The sequence below is a fragment of the Megalopta genalis genome, unplaced genomic scaffold (assembly GCF_051020955.1).
Source record: "Megalopta genalis isolate 19385.01 unplaced genomic scaffold, iyMegGena1_principal scaffold0074, whole genome shotgun sequence".
Taxonomy (NCBI): Eukaryota; Metazoa; Arthropoda; class Insecta; order Hymenoptera; family Halictidae; genus Megalopta; species Megalopta genalis.
Window position 1 is genome coordinate 663,179 of NW_027476143.1, and position 8,698 is coordinate 671,876.

Consider the following 8,698-nt stretch of genomic DNA (forward strand, 5'->3'; position numbering starts at 1 on the left):
TCTCGTACGCTTATTTTTCCGTGTTGAGGCACTATCATAAAATCACACAAACCCCAACACGTGTGTGTCTTGGAAGGAAGATGGCCTACGCAACGCAGATCAAAGGCCTAATACGTGTAGTACACACGTCTGCCGTGTAAATCACGCACGAATGATCTGGTCGGGCCCAACTCTTCTCCACCACACCACATCCCAACTTTGTACATTTTTATATATTTTTGTGCGTTGGGGCACCTTCATAATCACAAACCCCAACAACACATATATCTCTCTCTCTTTGAAAGATTTGTTGTGGCCTACGCAACGCAGATCAAAGGCCTAATACGTGTAGTACACACGTCTGGCCGTGTAAATCACGCACGAATGATCTGGCGGGCTCAACAATATCTTTTTTTTTTATATGAATTCTTATCCACAAACTAATCGAATTCATTTTCTCTCCTCCTCTCCTCTCTCTTTGAGATATATTGGAACATTGTAATGATCCTTCCGCAGGTTCACCTACGGAAACCTTGTTACGACTTTTACTTCCTCTAAATAATCAAGTTTGGTCATCTTCCCGGCATCATCGGCAATGCCGAAACATTGCCGCGCACCAGTCCGAAGACCTCACTAAATCATTCAATCGGTAGTAGCGACGGGCGGTGTGTACAAAGGGCAGGGACGTAATCAACGCGAGCTTATGACTCGCGCTTACTGGGAATTCCTCGTTCATGGGGAATAATTGCAAGCCCCAATCCCTAGCACGAAGGAGGTTCAGCGGGTTACCCGGGCCTTTCGGCCAGGGAACACACGCTGATTCCTTCAGTGTAGCGCGCGTGCGGCCCAGAACATCTAAGGGCATCACAGACCTGTTATTGCTCAATCTCGTGCGGCTAGAAGCCGCCTGTCCCTCTAAGAAGATTTGTTTGTACGTTGGTAGTAAAAACCCCACCGGCAGAAGCCGAGAGCCTTCGAGATACCATAATTACGTCTATTTAGCAGGCTAGAGTCTCGTTCGTTATCGGAATTAACCAGACAAATCGCTCCACCAACTAAGAACGGCCACGCACCACCACCCACCGAATCAAGAAAGAGCTATCAATCTGTCAATCCTTCCGGTGTCCGGGCCTGGTGAGGTTTCCCGTGTTGAGTCAAATTAAGCCGCAGGCTCCACTCCTGGTGGTGCCCTTCCGTCAATTCCTTTAAGTTTCAGCTTTGCAACCATACTTCCCCCGGAACCCAAAAGCTTTGGTTTCCCGGAAGCTGCCCGCCGAGTCATCGTAGGAACTTCGGCGGATCGCTAGCTGGCATCGTTTATGGTTAGAACTAGGGCGGTATCTGATCGCCTTCGAACCTCTAACTTTCGTTCTTGATTAATGAAAACATTTTTGGCAAATGCTTTCGCTTCTGTCCGTCTTGCGACGATCCAAGAATTTCACCTCTAACGTCGCAATACGAATGCCCCCATCTGTCCCTATTAATCATTACCTCGGGGTTCCGAAAACCAACAAAATAGAACCGAGGTCCTATTCCATTATTCCATGCACACAGTATTCAGGCGAAGGTAGCCTGCTTTGAGCACTCTAATTTGTTCAAAGTAAACGTACCGGCCCACCTCGACACTCAGTGAAGAGCACCGCGATGGGATATTAGTTGGACCGCCCCGTGAAGAGCAAAGCCCACCGGTAGGACGTACCACATAATGCCAGTTAAACACCGCGAGCGATGAACCGACACTGTGACACACAGATTCAACTACGAGCTTTTTAACCGCAACAACTTTAATATACGCTATTGGAGCTGGAATTACCGCGGCTGCTGGCACCAGACTTGCCCTCCAATGGATCCTCGTTAAAGGATTTAAAGTGTACTCATTCCGATTACGGGGCCTCGGATGAGTCCCGTATCGTTATTTTTCGTCACTACCTCCCCGTGCCGGGAGTGGGTAATTTGCGCGCCTGCTGCCTTCCTTGGATGTGGTAGCCGTTTCTCAGGCTCCCTCTCCGGAATCGAACCCTGATTCCCCGTTACCCGTTACAACCATGGTAGGCGCAGAACCTACCATCGACAGTTGATAAGGCAGACATTTGAAAGATGCGTCGCCGGTGCTATAAGACCATGCGATCAGCACAAAGTTATTCAGAGTCACCAAAGCAAACGATGGACGAGTGTAAACACCCGCCACCGATTGGTTTTGATCTAATAAAAGCGTTCCTACCATCTCTGGTCGGAACTCTGTTTTGCATGTATTAGCTCTAGAATTACCACAGTTATCCAAGTAAATTTTAGTACGATCTAAGAAACCATAACTGATTTAATGAGCCATTCGCGGTTTCACCTTAATACGGCATGTACTGAGACATGCATGGCTTAATCTTTGAGACAAGCATATGACTACTGGCAGGATCAACCAGGGAACTATACAATATGTATATATAAAATGGACAAAATTTAAATCCTTTTCCATCGTCGCCTGTTTCATATATATATGTCAGGTCGACACACCACTTTTCTCTTTCAAATATGTACAAGTTTTGCCACATTCCGCGCTTGTAACATATCTTCTTTAACGCTCAATTTCTTCCATTTTTCTACCATACAGATATTTTACCGTACGCCCAAAAACGTACGTATTATATTTTTGTTCTATCATAAAATCACATTTTTCTACGTACGCCAGCTTCGTACGTTTCTATCTTTGCCTTCATAAAATCACAAGATAATTTTATCTTCAAGAGTCTCGCTATTAACATCTTGTAAGATAAATGTACGTCCCAGCTAAAACGTACAAATACTTCAAGTTAAGTAATAATATATCATCGCTATTGACAAATTTTTAAGATCCAAGACACAGTTCTCTCTATATGTTTTAATATTTTTTATGTACTCAAATATATTCAAAGGAAAAAGTACATGGGTGATGCCATAGTCGTGGAAGCGCGTACGCTCACGCTGATCTTCTGACCGCCGGAAGCACGAAACCTCTGATCTGGGCAAAATCGGCAAGCCGAGGAAGAACGGACAGGACACATGCTGGACTGGCGAGAAAGCGTGTTCTTCCGCTCGCGCTAGGCATTTCGATTTCTGACACCTCTTGATTTAAAAAATCAGTTTTTTGATAGTTTTCTCTCTCCACTGGGCTATTCATTTTAGCCACAGTTTTCAATTGGTACGATTTGCTTCCAAATCTTACAGATGCAGTTTAAAAAATTTTTCCATCGCTCGGACAGAAGAGTTGATGCTCAGTGAGTACGAGTATACATACAAAGTGCATACGGGTAACCAACCCCGTAGGGCTTGCCACATATGGGCCATTCGGTCAAAGACACCGACCCGTGGCCACGCTGTGTGGAGAAAAGTCCGTAACGTAAACGGCACGAAACAGTCAGGACCGAAGCCCCGAAGGAGCTCTGAGACAGCTTCTCGACCGAGATCGTAGAATTGGCCCAAAACCCGCTCTGCTCCGTCCGCCTCGCACGGACCGTGTATCTCTTATAGATACCGAACGGCCGGCAAGGACGCCGGCGCCGCCGGCCGAATAGCACGCGCGCTTACGAGTGTAAACCGCCGCGGCAACAGACCGCCCGGCCGTGCTGTTGTAACATAGCGCGTGAACGAACGAAAAAAAAATTTATAGTAAACATTAAAATAAATTACACCACCGTAAACTAGACAAAAAATTACACATTTTTTCCCAATATGAAAATTTTCACAAACTTTTCAAAGTCCCATCGCATCGAGTAAACTTTTTTAATGACGCTTCCGCACGATTCTAAATGCTTAATCCATATGTGAAATCGTTCACTGATCACGAATATCGTATTTAAAAAAATTACAAAAATTTATTTTTCAAAATAATCAAAAAAAACCGAAAAATCACAAGAGTAAAGTACCATTATTTTAAACAATATGTCGTTCTAAATGCTTAATCCCTATGTAAAAAAGTTATCTAAGCAAGAATATGTAATTGAAAAAAATTAGAAAAATTTATTTTAGCCGTAAATCGAAAATAATGGGGACACCGGAGCTGTTCGAAGCGCCGAGACGCGCCGCGTACGGCCGAATATTTTCTAAGTCCCAACGTACCGATCAAGAGTAAAGTACCATTTTCCTACATTAGATTTCGTTCTAAATACATAATCCCTATGTAAAAACGTTAGTTAAGCAAGAATATCGTATTTTTAAAAAAATCTAATGATAGGATTTTTCAGAAAATTGAAAAAACCGTAAAATGTCAAGAGTAAAGTGCCCTTATTTTAAACAATGTATCGTTCTAAATGCTTAATCCCTATGTAAAAAAGTTATTTTAGCAGGAATATGTTATTGAAAAAAATTAGAAAAATTTATTTTAGCCGTAAATCGAAAATAATGGGGACACCGGAGCTGTTCGAAGCGCCGAGCGCGCCGCGTACGCCCGAATATTTTCTAAGTCCCAACGTACCGATCAAGAGTAATGTACCATTTTCCTACATTAGATTTCGTTCTAAATACTTAATCCCTATGTAAAAACGTTAGTTAAGCAAGAATATCGTATTTTTAAAAAAATCTAATGATAGGATTTTCCAGAAAATTGAAAAAACCGAAAAATGTCAAGAGTAAAGTGCCATTTTCTGACATTAGATTTCGTTCTAAATGCTTAATCCCTATGTAGAAACGCTAGTTAAGCAAGAATATCGTATTTTTAAAAAAATCTAATGATAGGATTTTTCAGAAAATTGAAAAAACCGTAAAATGTCAAGAGTAAAGTGCCCTTATTTTAAACAATGTATCGTTCTAAATGCTTAATCCCTATGTAAAAAAGTTATTTTAGCAGGAATATGTTATTGAAAAAAATTAGAAAAATTTATTTTAGCCGTAAATCGAAAATAATGGATCGAGCGAATCGGTCGATTGCGCCGAGACGCGCTATGATGCAACAGACGAGCGATTGGAACGCCCGAATATTTTCAAAGTCCCAACGTACCGATCAAGAGTAAAGTACCATTTTCCTACATTAGATTTCGTTCTAAATGCTTAATCCCTATGTAAAAACGTTAGTTAAGCAAGAATATCGTATTTTTAAAAAAATCTAATGATAGGATTTCCCAGAAAATTGAAAAAACCGAAAAATGTCAAGAGTAAAGTGCCATTTTCTGACATTAGATTTCGTTCTAAATGCTTAATCCCTATGTAGAAACGCTAGTTAAGCAAGAATATCGTATTTTTAAAAAAATCTAATGATAGGATTTTTCAGAAAATTGAAAAAACCGTAAAATGTCAAGAGTAAAGTGCCCTTATTTTAAACAATGTATCGTTCTAAATGCTTAATCCCTATGTAAAAAAGTTATTTTAGCAGGAATATGTTATTGAAAAAAATTAGAAAAATTTATTTTAGCCGTAAATCGAAAATAATGGGGACACCGGAGCTGTTCGAAGCGCCGAGCGCGCCGCGTACGCCCGAATATTTTCTAAGTCCCAACGTACCGATCAAGAGTAATGTACCATTTTCCTACATTAGATTTCGTTCTAAATACTTAATCCCTATGTAAAAACGTTAGTTAAGCAAGAATATCGTATTTTTAAAAAAATCTAATGATAGGATTTTCCAGAAAATTGAAAAAACCGAAAAATGTCAAGAGTAAAGTGCCATTTTCTGACATTAGATTTCGTTCTAAATGCTTAATCCCTATGTAGAAACGCTAGTTAAGCAAGAATATCGTATTTTTAAAAAAATCTAATGATAGGATTTTTCAGAAAATTGAAAAAACCGTAAAATGTCAAGAGTAAAGTGCCCTTATTTTAAACAATGTATCGTTCTAAATGCTTAATCCCTATGTAAAAAAGTTATTTTAGCAGGAATATGTTATTGAAAAAAATTAGAAAAATTTATTTTAGCCGTAAATCGAAAATAATGGATCGAGCGAATCGGTCGATTGCGCCGAGACGCGCTATGATGCAACAGACGAGCGATTGGAACGCCCGAATATTTTCAAAGTCCCAACGTACCGATCAAGAGTAAAGTACCATTTTCCTACATTAGATTTCGTTCTAAATGCTTAATCCCTATGTAAAAACGTTAGTTAAGCAAGAATATCGTATTTTTAAAAAAATCTAATGATAGGATTTCCCAGAAAATTGAAAAAACCGAAAAATGTCAAGAGTAAAGTGCCATTTTCTGACATTAGATTTCGTTCTAAATGCTTAATCCCTATGTAGAAACGTTAGTTAAGCAAGAATATCGTATTTTTAAAAAAATCTAATGATAGGATTTTTCAGAAAATTGAAAAAACCGTAAAATGTCAAGAGTAAAGTGCCCTTATTTTAAACAATGTATCGTTCTAAATGCTTAATCCCTATGTAAAAAAGTTATTTAAGCAGGAATATGTTATTGAATAAAATGAGAAAAATTTATTTTAGCCGTAAATCGAAAAAAAGTCTGTTCGTTTCTCTGTCTCTCTCGCGCGATCTAAGTATTGATGTTTCCCGGCAAAGTAATGGGATATTAATTAAACTTTATACACGAAATTACTCGTTTTGATCCCCGCTACACAGCCGTATACTTTTTATAATTTTGTGGAATCGGGAACCTTGAAATATTTAACATAACGCGGATCGTCTATCTCTGTCTCTTTCTAGATCGGAATAATCGATGTTTCCCGGCAAAGTAATGGGATATTAATTAAACTTTATACACGAAATTACTCGTTTTGATCCCCGCTACACAGCCGTATACTTTTTATAATTTTGTGGAATCGGGAACCTTGAAATATTTAACATAACGCGGATCGTCTATCTCTGTCTCTTTCTAGATCGGAAGAATCGATGTTTCCCGGCAAAGTAATGGGATATTAATTAAACTTTATACACGAAATTACTCGTTTTGATCCCCGCTACACAGCCGTATACTTTTTATAATTTTGTGGAATCGGGAACCTTGCAATATTTAACATAACGCGGATCGACTATCTCTGTCTCTTTCTAGATCGGAATAATCGATGTTTCCCGGCAAACTATTGGGAGTTTTATCAAACTTTATACATGAAATTACTCGTTTTGATCCCTGCTACACAGCTGTATACTTTTTATAATTTTGTGGAATCGGTAACCTTGAGATATTTAACATAACGCGGATCGTCTATCTCTGTCTCTTTCTAGATCGGAATAATCGATGTTTCCCGGCAAAGTAATGGGATATTAATTAAACTTTATACACGAAATTACTCGTTTTGATCCCCGCTACACAGCCGTATACTTTTTATAATTTTGTGGAATCGGGAACCTTGAAATATTTAACATAACGCGGATCGTCTATCTCTGTCTCTTTCTAGATCGGAATAATCGATGTTTCCCGGCAAAGTAATGGGATATTAATTAAACTTTATACACGAAATTACTCGTTTTGTTCCCCGCTACACAGCCGTATGCTTTTTATAATTTTGTGGAATCGGGAACCTTGAAATATTTAACATAACGCGGATCGTCTATCTCTGTCTCTTTCTAGATCGGAAGAATCGATGTTTCCCGGCAAACTAATGGGAGTTTAATTAAACTTTATACACGAAATTACTCGTTTTGATCCCCGCTACACAGCCGTATACTTTTTATAATTTTGTGGAATCGGGAACCTTGCAATATTGAACATAACGCGGATCGACTATCTCTGTCTCTTTCTAGATCGGAATAATCGATGTTTCCCGGCAAACTATTGGGAGTTTTATCAAACTTTATACATGAAATTACTCGTTTTGATCCCTGCTACACAGCTGTATACTTTTTATAATTTTGTGGAATCGGTAACCTTGAGATATTTAACATAACGCGGATCGTCTATCTCTGTCTCTTTCTAGATCGGAATAATCGATGTTTCCCGGCAAAGTAATGGGATATTAATTAAACTTTATACACGAAATTACTCGTTTTGATCCCCGCTACACAGCCGTATACTTTTTATAATTTTGTGGAATCGGTAACCTTGAGATATTTAACATAACGCGGATCGTCTATCTCTGTCTCTTTCTAGATCGGAATAATCGATGTTTCCCGGCAAAGTAATGGGATATTAATTAAACTTTATACACGAAATTACTCGTTTTGATCCCCGCTACACAGCCGTATACTTTTTATAATTTTGTGGAATCGGGAACCTTGAAATATTTAACATAACGCGGATCGTCTATCTCTGTCTCTTTCTAGATCGGAATAATCGATGTTTCCCGGCAAAGTAATGGGATATTAATTAAACTTTATACACGAAATTACTCGTTTTGTTCCCCGCTACACAGCCGTATGCTTTTTATAATTTTGTGGAATCGGGAACCTTGAAATATTTAACATAACGCGGATCGTCTATCTCTGTCTCTTTCTAGATCGGAAGAATCGATGTTTCCCGGCAAACTAATGGGAGTTTAATTAAACTTTATACACGAAATTACTCGTTTTGATCCCCGCTACACAGCCGTATACTTTTTATAATTTTGTGGAATCGGGAACCTTGCAATATTGAACATAACGCGGATCGACTATCTCTGTCTCTTTCTAGATCGGAATAATCGATGTTTCCCGGCAAACTATTGGGAGTTTTATCAAACTTTATACATGAAATTACTCGTTTTGATCCCTGCTACACAGCTGTATACTTTTTATAATTTTGTGGAATCGGTAACCTTGAGATATTTAACATAACGCGGATCGTCTATCTCTGTCTCTTTCTAGATCGGAATAATCGATGTTTCCCGGC

General features: G+C 39.0%; 1 non-coding gene across 1 annotated transcript; it reads right to left on the reverse strand.

The window, feature by feature from the left end:
- Positions 1-478: 478 nt before the first annotated feature.
- LOC143261923 (small subunit ribosomal RNA) lies at positions 479-2,399 on the reverse strand. The gene has a single exon (XR_013035920.1). It is a non-coding gene; the product is annotated as a small subunit ribosomal RNA (ribosomal RNA).
- Between the last annotated feature and the right edge of the window lie 6,299 nt (positions 2,400-8,698).